Source organism: Globicephala melas, chromosome 14 (genome assembly GCF_963455315.2).
Source record: "Globicephala melas chromosome 14, mGloMel1.2, whole genome shotgun sequence".
In the NCBI taxonomy this organism is placed as follows: domain Eukaryota; kingdom Metazoa; phylum Chordata; class Mammalia; order Artiodactyla; family Delphinidae; genus Globicephala; species Globicephala melas.
The window spans coordinates 56,953,912-56,968,713 of NC_083327.1; the positions used below are offsets into that span (position 1 = coordinate 56,953,912).

General features: G+C 45.5%; 1 protein-coding gene across 2 annotated transcripts in view; it reads left to right on the forward strand.

The window, feature by feature from the left end:
- The first annotated feature begins 1,558 nt into the window (after positions 1-1,558).
- TMEM200A (transmembrane protein 200A) overlaps positions 1,559-14,802 on the forward strand; it is a 72,936-nt gene continuing 59,692 nt past the window's right edge. Inside the window, exons 1-2 of one of the 2 annotated variants that reach the window (XM_030853478.3) lie at positions 1,559-1,883; positions 2,240-2,707. The gene's annotated coding sequence lies outside the window, so the exon portion shown is untranslated. Of the gene's footprint in view, positions 2,708-14,802 lie in introns of both variants that reach the window. The other variant, XM_030853477.3, reaches the window with a different exon arrangement.

A 14,802-nucleotide genomic window follows, 5' to 3' on the forward strand; every position in this document is an offset into this window, starting at 1 on the left:
AGCTTGATGGTGAGAGCTTCCATCCATTACCTCAAAAGAAAATATGGAGCTAAATTCAAAATCCATTACTGACCTGGTATTTTTGCTGCGCTTTTCCCAGATGGAGGGATACTGGCCATTAGCAGAGATGAAATAATTTACCTGAGTTTGAACACTCAATGCCAGGGAAGAATTTATAAATAATATCTTGGGAGTTGCTTGGTCTACTGAATTGCAGATAATCCTGTATTTATAGAATATTTTACCCCATTTTTTCTGAGACTAATAGTAATTATTTTTAACAGAAATGTAAATAATTCCCCTTTGGTGATCTTATGTAGTCCATTTTTCAGCTTCTTTTTTAAAGTCTAAGTTCAGAAATGAATCATCAATATTTGTGGCCAAAAGAATGTGCTTATTCCTTATTTCATGGCCTGCATCTTTGAGGGAGGCTCAGTCTTTCACTGTGTAACGTGGCTAGATGACCATTTTAAATGTGTCACTACTTGTCTTAGGATGTCATGTTTAATGGTCCTGATGGACACCATGAGCCCATTCTTCATTTCCTAGAAAGCTACTGAACATAATCAGGAGATATCCTCTCTCAGGAGCTTTACAGAGAAATGTGGTTTCAAGATATTTAGTCATAAAAAGTAGAGGCTACGATTAGAAGGAAGGCACCATGGAATCACACTCCTTTAATGGGATGCCTGGGCAAATGTGTAAGAACACCTAAGTGAGTTGAGCAGTTGGCTGTGGGCTAAAGATTATAGAAAGAGGTGGGGCAAAAATAAAACCACAGATGGTTTACAGCGGTGACTCATTTCTCCACCCCCTTCCAACTTCCAACCCTTTTAGTTTTGTTTTTAACATTTCGATTGTGAAATTTTTACTAAAAGTGCCAAATCTCCGAGTTCTTCTAGTCGAGACAGGAAGATTGTACCAAAGAAATCCATTTCTACCGCAGTCTCTCTCCACTGCCCTGATTTCCAAGATTTTTTTTAATGTTAAAGTTTTGCATGGAATTCTATTCTCTCTCTCCCTCTCGCATACATTTTCCACATCCAGAAACAAACCCTTCTTGAAAATGAGATCAGCAGATTGCACATTGAAAGACACAAATACACTGCACTAGAATGCCATACTTGCCCTCTAGTTACCAGCTCAAATGCATTCAGGAGACACATAGGTACAACCCACTCCCTGCGCTGGTGGATTGTATGCTCTGTACCTGCCAGGGTTGTGGTTGGAATATCTGCTAATCCAGAGTTTTACATAAAACTTTATTTACTGAATTGACCGGCATATATACAACCATCAGTTCTGTCTCTGCGGAATAGGAGGTAACTATCATAACATTTTACTCTATGAATAGGGCACAGTCCCCACTCACAGGATGTTTGGGGGCAAGGAGGATTAACCTACACCCCTCCTTGACTGTGATGTTTGGAGTTGAACCTAAGCACTGCTCATCGAAGCCCTCAACGATCCGGTTCGCCCTCGTCCTCCCTGCCCATGACCCTCGCCCCCGAGCCGCTCTCCCGGAGCCCCTTTCAGGGCTAGATCTGGTGGGCGCTCCAGAGCGGTGCAGATAGCGGACGTTCGCGGTGTCCGCTCCGCGCGGTGTTTGGCTCCGCTTGCGCAGCGCCCGCGCAGCCCGCCAGGGGGACCCCGACCCGCCCAGGCGCCGTCTGATAAGAAAGAGTCCGAGGGGCGTGGAGCCAGTGTCCTGCCGCGCCTGCTCCAGGAAAACCGGGATTCAGCCGGGTCTTCTCCACTCCTCCGGGGACTGGCGGGACCCCGGCTCCGAGACCTGGGGTTCCAGCGAGAGGCTCTCCCCGAGGGTGGGAGTGTCCGTTTCCACCCTCTGGCCTTCCAGCCCGGAGAAGAGCTCCTGGAAGCGGGTATTTTGTTCTCAAAGATAGGTTTTTGTCTGCGGTGATTCCCTGTTCAGGAAGTGCAACTTTGCGGCCGCTGCACGGGTCTTGGGGGCTGGGGGTCCTGGAGGGAGAGGATTGGATTTTGTCTGCATCCTCGAGGAGGAGGCTGGCGGCGAGATTGGGGGCGGCCGGGCCGGGGGAGTGCCCACGGGTCGTGGACGGCTGGAGCTTGGCGTGCACCAGGTCGCGATCGCACGGCCACGCTCTTGGTAGCCCGCCCGGCCCCCTGCACCCCGTCCCCAGCCTCCTCTTCGGCGCTTGGGGCGTGAGGTTCGGTGGGCATCTTTCAGGAGCCGAGCAGAAAACTTTTCCCTTCCCAGCCCCCGGTCCCTTTTGTCTTTCTTGTGCGGCGGCGGCGACGACTGAGCAGCGATTCCCTGTCCCCTGCCCGGCGCACCGCGCCGGGTGACCTCCGAGGGCGGGAGCGCTCGGACTCCGTGCGCCCTACGGCTGCGGCCGGCGTCCCGGCGACCCACGGCGGGCACAGACAGCGACGCGCCCCCCGCCCAGAGGCCGCCGCCGCCACTCCCCTCCGCCGGCCCGCACACCTCGCCGCCCGCCCCCTCGCCTGACTCATCCGCCTGCCGTGGCAGCGCCGCGCCCGCTGCCCGAGCCCCGCCGGGATGGGGAGCGAGACCGCGGCTGCCCGCGGCTGCCGAGCTTCCTGCTGACGCCCCCGACCCCGTCGCCTCCTTCGCTCGGCTCCGGAGGCGCCGGACGTCGCACCAGCTCCGGGAGTGAGAGCCGCGACAGGCGACCGGACCCCCGAGGCCCCGAGCTCAGGACAGGTGAGGGGGAAGGAAAGGGTGCTGCCGGCGGTGGGGAGGTGGGTGGGCAGTCAGTGCAGCTGAAACGGGGCGCTGCTTTATTCCCCCTCCCCCGCCCCGCTTGGGACCCCGGAGTTAGGGTAAACACTGTCTCCTGAAGTTTGCGAAATAAACCAAGCCCGCCGTCAGTTCCGGACTCCCCAGTCCTCAGAGCGCAAGAGGAGCCGCGAGGGGCAGCCTCAGAACCCGGAGCCTTGGAGCGCCTGGCTGGGTTTCTCCAAGCTACACCCTCCTTTGTCTTCGTTCCAGAGACTCAGCATTCTCTGTAAAGATGTCCACAGCGTAATTTATAGTAGTCCTTGGCAAGAGCAAAGTGTGGTCAGGGTTTCCTAAAGCAATATCTGTATGTGGTAGTATCTTCGTAGGCGACATGGAGACGCGAAGCAATTGTTTGCCAAGTTCAGCACTATTCTTCTCCCTATGGAGTCTGTCCTTAAGAGAAAGGGCTGAGGGTTTGAAAGATTTTCTCCATTAATCATTCTTTTGCTATAATTAATTGCCCAAGCCAGCAGTTCACATTTTGTAGGTACAAGCTCTCTGTGTGTATTTACTGCTGCTAGATTTCGACTAAGAAGTATGTGTATGTGTGTGTGAGGTGATATTTGTAATAAGAACAGTTCACTATTTCAATACCAGTTTCAGGCATTGGTAATGCCAGATAGTCAGATGCTTCACATTTATGTAATTTACTCATTGAAGTCAGACCAAGTACACCTTAGTCTGGTGTTGGACTAAGTATGTTGGGCTAAAGTGTCTCTTACCCGGATTTTTCTTCTAAAGACCTTCAGAAGTACTTGTGGACAACTGTACATACAGAAAACATTTCAAGAATCAACAACTATTCTTATTTGTCAGTAAGAATATTGAACTTTTAGGTTTTGCTGTCAAACCGAGTTCTGAGATACACTTTCTGTAGTGCTTTATGAATAAATTATTACCAGCTCCTATGAAAGCTATTTACTTTGCTGGTTTGTCACGTCTTGCGTTATGGAAACTCTTATAAAATGACCTTCAAGTTTGTTATTTGGCTACTGATACTAGAATATGTTACCATTTTGTAAAAAGTAGGCTAAATTTCAAAACTTCTCAAATCTTACTTTATTTTTCCACTACTTTTTCCCCATACAGAAGCATCTGCTTTAGTTTCATGCTTTTCAAACAGCTTAAGTGAAGAATAGGCATTCTTCGTAACAGAAAGTAATGCTTCTATTAAGTAGAAACTATAATTAAATGCTTTAGTAAAGTAATGTTATGAGATATTTTTCACTCAAAATATATATACTGAAGGGTTAGGAATGATTTTCTCTAATGAAGTCCTACTACAGAGCTCATAATTGTGAGATGATTTAGGTATAATTTGTAACCCTGGTTATAATTAGTTTTGTATCCTAGGCTGGGGAATCTTTCAGTGAAAGAGAGTTGTGTGGGGAGCTTCTGTATGCAATTTCCAGGCAGCTGGCACATAGAGATTTACCTGCTGCTTCTGAGTCAGGTCCAGAGAAACACATGTAGTATTCCAAAGGCACCCACAGCAGAATGGATTCTTCAGGAAAGATCATTGTAAAGAATGATGGCTGCACTTGTATTCCAACTTGGAGGAATTATTAGTGAAGCTTTTGAATCTTCCCAGAGTGAGATCGCAACACCTGGACTTTTGTAGTTTCAGAATTTTGACAATAGCTCATTGGACAGAGAAAGATAACTACTGACATACAGAGGGAGTGGATTTGAATGGTTTGTTTCCCATGATAATTCTCAGCATAAAGGAAAAGAAATTCATTTTAATTTAGGAGAATAGATAAGAGCAAAAATAAAAGCAGATGTCACTTTTTACATTTCTTTTTTGTTTTGTTTTGTTTTTTTTTGTTTTTTTTTTTTTTTTGCTGTACGCGGGCCTCTCACTGTTGTGGTCTCTCCCGTTGTGGAGCACAGGCTGCAGACGCACAGGCTCATCAGCCATGGCTCACGGGCCCAGCCGCTCCGCGGCATGTGGGATCTTCCCGGACCGGGGCACGAACCCGTGTCCCCTGCATCGGCAGGCGGACTCTCAACCACTGCGCCACCAGGGAAGCCCACTTTTTACATTTCTTAAACAAAATTAGTAGAAGATAAAATAGTCTTCATGGTAATGCATATTACTTATCAATAGAATGTACAGTCTAAAAGAGGAGGCAGTTTTAAAATAAATTTCATTTAGTGTTGGTCTCCCTAAATGAGAGGCTGCATGGGGAGTTCGGTCAAGCAGAACACATCTGCAAAAAGAACTTGTGTAGAGATGGAAAAAACAAATCTGCAGTGAGAGGGACCCCTCATTTTATGACGCAAGATATGATTTGCAGTTTTATCAAGTGTATTCATTTCAGGACTTAAGATATGTTTTGTCTGCTAAGGTCTGATATGTGCCCAAGCATTCAGAAAACATGGGTGAACCCTTGTTATGGTGCCAGGCTTGCTGAAGGACAGCAAAGTAGCCTCTCCTATGGGAGCTTACAGGCTGGCGGGGAGGGGACTGGAAAAGTGCCATAGATCGCGGAGCACCTGGAGGAGTCCTTGAGCATCAGGGGACTGCTTCATACTGGGGAGCAGGATGGTGGATTTCCAAGGACACTGGATGGGCAGTTGGAAAAGCCAAGTTGTTGTCCTGGCTGAGACACTAATGATGTGGCCCTGGGTATGTTTCTAGGCTTTTCTGAGCCTCTCTGCTTTCATCGACAGACCAAGGACTTTGGACTGTGATCTTTTCATCCTCTTTTTAAAATGCTGCATTATGAGGAAAAATCAGGATGAGGTGTGGGTGGTGGTGGGGTGGGTGAGTAAAGTCTGGGTTGGGGGAAGACAGGCTGTGCTGTACACAGGGAAAGAACAATGACCATGGTAATAGAAGGTCAAGGAGATCTGACCTGGGGCATCTGGCCCATCGTTGATTATATGAGTTTAAAATACATAACAGGGGCTTCACTGGTGGCGCAGTGGTTGAGAGTCCGCCTGCCGATGCAGGGGACATGGGTTCGTACCCCGGTCTGGGAAGATCCCACATGCCGCGGAGCGGCTGGGCCCATGAGCCGTGGCCGCTGAGCCTGCGCGTCCGGAGCCTGTGCTCCGCAGCGGGAGAGGCCACAACAGTGAGAGGCCCGCGTACCGCAAAAAAAAAAAACAAAACAGAAAACAAAGTAATAAATAGCAACATTCACTTAGTACCTGATGGTTTTCGATGAATTTTCACACATAATGCCAATCGATTTTCATTACAACCACAAGAGTTTATTCAAGCAGAAAGGTGATGAAACCAGGACTAATTTCTCAAAGCACGTTTGCACCAGTACACTCCATTGCCTTTCTATAGGAACAGGAAAAGCTAGAACACACTTTGGAAACCCTGTGTAAATGGGAGAGAGATATAAGGGTGGCATCAGATTTTAGTGGAGTTTCAAATTTCTGAGTAAAAATTTAGGTTACATTCTGGAAGATAAGAATCTCCAATTGTGAGATCAAGACCTGACACATCTGGAATTCTGATTGTTAATCTTTAGTTTGATTACTCCTGTTCTGGGCTTCCTCCTGATCTCATCTCCCTCCCCATTCCCAGCAGGAGTTCTGGTGATTTGATTATTACAGTCATTGATAAGACTTTTCCAAGAGTTTTGAGTGCAATTGGAAAAAGGAAATTCTCATATAAAGCTGGGGATTCTTGGACCATTGTACTGTTAATTAATGGGATATGTTCCAATAGCAAATTGTGCTTTGGAAACTGTGACCAGAGGTGAAATTACACAAAATTCATGGGAATGTGAGCAAAGTGTGAAGAGGTGGATGTGTGCATTCCTTCCTACAGTGTCCTTGTCGCTCTGCTCCAAGCACTAAAGGGGTGTCAAGTGCACTAAAGGGGGTCAAGTCCCCTCCCCCTCCCCCTGTGTTCCTGTGGAAGGGAGCTGATCAGGATTCATCTGGTTATACACTCGAGGGACCTACATTTAACTGCGTTAGGCAGAAAAAGTAGATTTATTGGCTCATGTGACTGGAAAGTCCGAACATGGACTTTGCTTTAGTCATGGCTGGAACCCAGAGCCTCACATGACTTTGTTAAGGTTCGTTCTGTCTCTCCTCATTTCTCAGCTTCTCTTCTTTCTGAATCAGCTTCATTCTGAGGCCTCTTTCTACGTGCTAAGAAAGGTGACCATTGGTAGTTCCGAACCTGCATCCTTTGGCTTTTGATCCATAAGAAAGAGAGGTCTTCTCTCTTCCAGGTCCCATTTATAGAATCTCCTGAAAGGGCTATGGTTGGCCCTGCTATGGAGGTCATTGAATCAGTCTCTGTGTCCAGCAGAGAGTGCTACTGTGATAGTCTTGGACTGGATCATGTGCCCAACCCTGTATATATGTGATGCTAGTGGTGGGATGGGGAAAAGGAGACCGGTAGAGGCACCATGATTGACATGTTAAGATCATATAGATCTCCCAAGACAATGAGGCTGCCAATCAAAAACAACATGTCTATTATTGCGGAGAATTGCCCCCTCCATTTTGAGACAGCCACTTGCACAACGATGTGAAGTTTGCACATGGAAGCAACTCAGGTGACCACGGCCATGCAAATTCCAGAAGTGGGACCTTCCTCCCAGCCAAGGCAAAGCTAGGTGATGAAATAATTCCCTCCATGTCTAGACTTTGCTAAGAGGATCTAGAATGTTTTTTTTTTTTTTTTTTTTTTGCGGTACGCGGGCCTCTCACTGTTGTGGCCTCTCCCGTTGCGGAGCACAGGCTCCAGACGCGCAGGCTCAGCGGCCATGGCTCACAGGCCCAGCCGCTCCGTGGCATGTGGGATCTTCCCGGACCGGGGCACGAACCCGTGTCCCCTGCATTGGCAGGCGGACTCCCAACCACTGCGCCACCAGGGAAGCCCCCAGAATATTATTGAATGAGGAGCCCACCATTTATCCATGTCCATGTGCTTTTAGCAAATACCCCTGTGCCTTATTTCCAGCCTAGGGATTTTATTTCCTGAAGGCCTGGTCTTCTAGGGATCATTTGATTAGAGACTCCTACTTTGGGCATTATGAGATTAGAGACCCAGTGACACAGTGACAGTTTGAACAAGGAAGTAAAGTGATGAACACAGAACTATTGTTTATAGAAGTTCATTGAGTTTGTGAGAAATGGGCAGAGAGGAGGCAGCAGGCACAGATTAGGGTTACCACTTAGGAGACCTAAGGTAATAGGTCCTAAATGAGAATACTGGCATGTGTGAGCAACATTATTAAGGTCTGGTGAGGATGAAGGAGCGTCTGTGTTGACAAAAACATTGGTAGGTTGAAACAGATCAAGGGGAACCAAACCAGGAAGGTAGGCTAGGCCAGTAGGTGAAGTGGCTGTGTGTTGCAGGTAGATTCATAGCAACTGGACTGTATCAAAAGGAGGCCTGTGGCCACCACGTGTCCTAGGGGCAAAACCTTTATATGTGTAGCACTGACATTTATTAAAGACCTACCTAGTATGCCAAGTACCATGTTAAATGCTTTACATTCATTATGTTATTGAAATCTCAAAAAAGCCCTCTACTGTGAGAAAGCTGAAAGTTAGGGAGGTAAATAAGTTGCTCAAGGTTATGTGGTCATTAAGTAGTAGACCTGGGATTCAAACCCTGGCAGTCTGAAACAAAAGCCTGTGCTTAAACTACGCACCACCACCTCTCAAGGTCAAGGTCAGAATCTAGTATATCAGGCCAAATTGAAGGGTGGGCCCCATATTGGGCCTCCCAGTAGGCAACCAGAGTGCCAGGAGTCCAGGTCAGACAGAGGGGATGGAATAGAGGCTATCAGGGTGAAGGTGTAGAGCATTCGTGCTCAGTGGCAAACTGGACAAGAGTGCCACAGTAAGAATAGAACAGGCGTAGATTCTTGGTTTGGGGTTTGGGTACAGGGAGGAAAGTGAGTGGGAACAGCATCAGGAAGTTGAATAGGTGGGCAGATCAATAGAACTAGAGCCTGATTGTTGATCTGAGAACAGGAACTCTGCCGTCTGCCCTGCTTTAGATATCCTTCGTGGTGTAAGTCAGTAAGAATACGGCATGGGCAACGGGCAACTCCTTAGAGGGAGACGGAGTTCTATTAGTTGTCAGGCACTATTAAGAGCATCTGCCATATGCCTTAGATACATAATCTCACCGAGTCTTCATTAGACTCCTGGGAGGAGATATATCTCGGCTTTTTTTTTTTTTTTTGAGCAAGGAAATGAAGGCTTAGAGAAGTTAAATTACTTGCCTGAGCTCCTGGAGCCAGACTGGAAAATCAAGGAGCTGTCATGGAAACCGAGATATATCTGTATCTCCACCTCATCCTGGATCTTCAGGGAGACATCCTGGTCCTGGCAGGGCAAGGTCAATTTCAAGTCTGGGCCATAGACAGGGGGAAGTCAGCAGGGTTGTATGGTTGGGAAGGGACATCGTGAGTGAACGTTTAGACATCTTAATGTGAGCTGAGAGCAGGTCACCTGAATGGCGTTGTCCAGCAGGACTATATCCAGCTTTGGCAGAAAACTTAATAACCTAGTAGGTTTTTCCCCCTCAGCGCAGGCTCGCTATCATCATGCAGGATAGATACGTCAGCAAGTCAGATGTTTGGAGGGCTTAATTTTAGTCACTGACTTCAGTTGAAGAGAAGGGACCTTTGCCAGCTGCCATGGCCTGAATTTACCTTTATACACAAAGGTACTTTTCCCAGAAATATGATAAATAAGAAATAGATACATATATGGAGAGAGTTGGAGAGAGAGGAAGAGCATTAGCACATACTGAATGTAGCAGGTATGTGGAATACACTCCAGCTATAAAGGTCTATACTGGAAGATGCTCTAAATGAAACTATTTCCTGATGAAATATGAGTGATATATCATTCCCCAACAAACGCAAGGTCAAATCGGTCTCTGTGTAATTTATGACTGGATGTAGATGTTCGCTGTGTGCAGTGAACTGTGTATACATATGATAAGAAGAAAGGGAATGAAAAGGTAAGTGAAAAGAAATATTTGAGACATAGTTTTGAGAATTCATAGCCTGTTTGGGGAGGTAGGACAACCATGCGTAAACTTTTAAAGCAGCACGATGGAATAATATGATTTCAGAGTTGGCAGTATTTTTCAGAGAGTCATCAGGATCACAGTGCCAGCCAGTATTATGAAATACAAACTTAATAGTAGCAGATGAACGTAAATGTTATGGAAACTAAAAGGAGTGGAACCATCTGAAACCTGGAAGGCTGATCAGGGGAAGCTTCTGGGAGTTCTGATAAGTATGTGTGGGCAGAAAGAAGAGACAAGCGTGTTCCAGGTAGGATGACTAAACTTCTCAGTGAGCCAGAGACCACTGGGAAATTACTTGTAGTTGAACAGGTTGGGTTTGCTACTTGTTACAGTGAGGGAAAATGTACACCACAGGAAAACATGGGGTGTCGCAGTAAAAGGGTGTTAGAAATGCGTGATTATAGGATTTGGTCTTGTAAGTGATTTGGGAGAGGGTTTAAAGAAGCAGGACTGGGCTTCCCTGGTGGCGCAGTGGTTGAGAGTCCGCCTGCCGATGCAGGGGACACGGGTTCGTGCCCCGGGTCCGGGAAGATCCCACATGCCGTGGAGCGGCTGGGCCCGTGAGCCATGGCCGCTGAGCCTGCGTGTCCGGAGCCTGTGCTCCACAACGGGAGAGGCCACAACAGTGATAATGCTATGAGTTTGTATCTTAATAAGTCTTCTCTAGAAGGAGCAAGACTAGAGAGGCTGACACTATAATTGGCAAAGATGCAGCAAATACTCATTAGCCAGATTAGGGGAATATTGGTAATTTTGGGGGTTGGATAATATTTGTGTTTTTGTTTGTGTTCAGATAGGATTACACAGTGGTCTTGTTTCTGTCCTGATTCAGCACGGTCACAGAGTGGCCTTGTCTGGTGCGGATGCTCTGTGAAATCATTTCCATCTAACAGGAGGACCCCAGGGCCAGCTCCCCGATATAATGTCTACTGTGCTCTTTCATAAACTGCAAATGATATTCCAAAGTGTACCTGATTTCATGCACCAACTGAGATTCCCATTACAATATGATGCTGTTAGTGAATTCTTCTCTTGGAGTTATGGAGGTGATTTTCTTCCTATTTTGTAAAATTTTATTTAATAGCATTTATTAAGTTCCCACTGTTTACCAGGTAGCCTGTTAGATTCTGGGGAGGTCAGGATGACAAGGATCTCAAGAATCTCATAATCTAATGAGAGAACTGCATGCAAGTCAGTGACTATGATGCCTTGAAATAAAGCTGGTAGAGATATGAGAATAGGTAAAGAAGAAAAGGGGCTCCTGGGATGAAAGTGATGGTGAGAAAAGTGATCCTCTTTTACAAACAGTGAGCTCATCACAGAGGTGCTGATAGGTGGGCAGCTGCTAAGGTATGTTTGCAGTTTTGAGAATCAGCATCTTTGGGCTGAAACGCAGTATGAACCCCAAGATTCTCAGTCCTCTCTCTAAGCTGATCTTGGTATAGAAGAGGCATGCATTTTTGGCTCACTTGGCAAAGCAAGTATCAGATCAGCTCAGTGCAAGTATGAGAACATACATGTGCAAGTATTTGTGATACAGTAGACTTAGCATTTCTGAAGGGGTGTTATTATTTCTAATAAAAGCAATACATGCTTCTAATGAAACTTTGGAAAATACAGTAACTATAAAAAAAAATCAGGGAGACAATTTGCCTATAATCCCATGACCCCAAAACACCCATAAGAGTCTGGCATTTTTCTTCCCCTTTATATTTAATGAAGTTTTTCCATAGTTAACAACATATTACAATGAGCTCTGTTTGCTTAACCTTGTGTCCTAAATATTTTCCAGCTTCTCGGCAAGCTTTATTAATGTTGTATAATATTTGATTGTATGATTTACCATAATTTATCAACTATTCCCTTAAGATTGGACCGTTAGGCTGTTTCCAAATAACTGGTCTTATAACTGGCATTTTGATGAAATCTTTGTTCATATTTCAGATTACTTCTTTAAGTGAGATCCATGGAAAGGTAATTCCTGGGTCAAAGAGTTTAAATATTTTAAGACCTTCGGTACTTAATGCCAGACTGATTTTCAGAATAAGTGAACTTGTGGTTGACAGTGCAGGGGAATCCCGCCTCACCGTGCCTGCACTAGGGGTTTATTTATTTTTTTCCTAAATGAGAAAAGCTACCATTTCAAAATGAGTAACAGTACCACCAACTGCTGATTTGGTTCCTTTGTACCCAAACCTCTCTTTTAAAGTGGAGGTTGGTCCAATGTTGCGATGAACCACTCGATTTAAAAAAATTTACTCACGAAGTGGTCCTGAATATTCAGATAGGGACCCATGACAGAGAGAAAATTAGCTTGTGAATGACTTTTTAAAGCCAATGACAGGCAGGCACATCGTGCGAGGGCACACTTCAGACGGTGGCGTGGAGAACCTGTGAGTGAAGGTGATGCTGGACAAAGGCCCCACTTTTGGGAGCAAACGCTCTACCAAGCCCGCCTCTGTGGCCTGGCAGTCAGGTCCTCGCAGTCCTGGAACTGTGGAACATTTGGAACTGTTGAGCTCGTGGTCCCTACCCTGTGTGAAGGGGCTGTCACCCAGGGAGCATGGTCTGTTTTGTTCAGGGCCGTGCTCTCAGCAGGCGACCCAGGAGCAGTTAGTGCTGATGGGTAGAATCTGAGGTCGGCTGTGCCCTAAGGTAGGATGTGAACACCTGGGAGATCGCTCCTTCCCGAGGCCCGAGGCCCTCTTAGTCACTGATCCGCGCAAAACGAGCCAAACAAAGATCCTGAATGTGGAACCTTCTGGTTTTACTCCCTTTCCCAAAGGCAAGCCAACCATATCGAAGTGTCTAGTTTTTTGTTTTTGTTTTTTTTGTTTTTTTTTTGCGGCACGCGGGCCTCTCACTGCTGTGGCCTCTCCCGTTGCGGAGCACAGGCTCCGGACGCGCAGGCTCAGCGGCCATGGCTCACGGGCCCAGCCGCTCCGCGGCATGTGGGATCTTCCCGGACCGGGGCACGAACCCATGTCCCCTGCATCGGCAGGCAGACTCTCAACCACTGCGCCACCAGGAAAGCCCGAAGTGTCTAGTTTTCAGAGTGATAAACCTTGCCTTATTGCACAAGAAGGAGGAACTTGGAGTTTATTCAGACCTCTGTGGGGTGTTTACTGCAAAGGAACTATTGAACTTTACCACAGCAGTCAATTCGAGGTGGTTTCTCAGTGCCTGTCTCAGTTTTTCCACAACTGCTCTTTTGCTGCAGAAATAATTCACAACTACAATAAAAATACTTCTGGTTTTCTTCTAAAAGTTGGAGAATATTATCATAGTGTTATGACTCCATTTTCTTCTGTGGATCTCAGTCAATAATTTTGAGCAAAATTATTTTCATTCATTTGTTCACCAAATCATTATTTACTGAGATTCATTCAGTAGTTGCTGTTGAATTATATTTATGACCCATTTTGTCAAATGTGAGGTGTGCCTTACACCATGATAGTGTAGAAAACCTGGTAGGAAAGTATGACCTATACATTTATTATTTGCTCTCTGATGAAACATATAAAAGTTCTCAAATCATCATGCATAACGTAGTAAATGCAAGCTCTGTAGGAAGTTCATTCATTAATAATTGATTCAATAAATGTTATGTGCCAGGGGCTTCCCTGGTGGCACAGTGGTTGGGAATCCACCTGCCAATGCAGGGGACAGGGTTCAAGCCCTGGTCCGGGAAGATCCCACATGCTGCTAAGCCCGTGAGCCGCAACTACTGAGCCCACGTGCCGCATCTACTGAAGCCCATGTGCTCTATAGCCCGTGCTCCACAACCAGAGAAGCCACCGCAGTGAGAAGCCCGCACACTGCAACAAAGAGTAGCCCCCTGCTCGCTGCAACTAGAGAAAGCCCATGCACAGCAATAAAGACCCAACACAGCCAAAAATAATAAATAAATTTAAAAAAATAAATGTTATGTGCCAGGATCTGGGGATAGGGTAAAGATCAAAAGAAAGGTTGTGGTGGAGTGTACATCCTAAATGAGGAAGACAAGTCAGTTTCAGGAAGTAGAAAGTCCTATGAGAAAGGGAAGGAACCTGATGTAACAGAGTGCCTGGGGTTCTGTAGATCAGAAGGTCAGGAAAGACCTCTCTGGGTTTGTCATTTGAACTAAGGCCAGCCTTGCATATTGGGGAGGGGAGGTAGGCTTTATTTTCAGGGAACTGGGAAGCCGTTAGAAGGTTTTTCTTCTGGAGCATGATGTTTGAGGTCATTTATTAAAAATAGTGGTTGAGGTTTAGAATGCTAAGCAATATTGTGATGATGGTGTTGGAGCCGGGAATGAAAGCAACGTTCACGTTAGAAACTCCCTGTGTAGTTCCGCTCAAGATGTGCCCTGCATTATTATGTGGCTGAAGGCATCCCGTAAATAGTATATCCACCTTCAAAGGGTTTTTAATGTGACTACAGATATTCTATATTAATATAAGTATAGTTCTGTCCATAAAATATAAACAACTTAATCAGTCCACTGTGAAGTTTTTATGTAAAGCTTATATTTTTTTAACTGTGCCTAGCATAGTGACTTGTGTATTGTACGCATTCAGTTAATGTTTGCTGAATTAATTATATTGAATCTTCTATACTGTCAGTAAAATATCACCCTACGATATAAAATCACATTTAAGACAGAGTATTTTTATGAAAAGACCAAATTATTTCTTAGAAAAAAATTTAGATAAAATGTTAACTGTACTCTGAATATTAATTTTCAATTATAGTCAAAATTAAAAATTGAAATATTGAAAATAAAAATCTAATTCACAGCTATAATTATCTTCTTTATATGCAGTATAGGTGGAAGTCTCTGGAAAGTCCACATGTTAGATAAGGGTTTCATTAGCAACAGTTGGTTTTATCACACTCTATTTAACACATGTGGAAATTCCTTCTTTATTTTATGAGTCTCCCAATCGTTGAACCAACCTCTATTCAGAACTCTTCTACCAACACTGGCGTAGTGGAACGT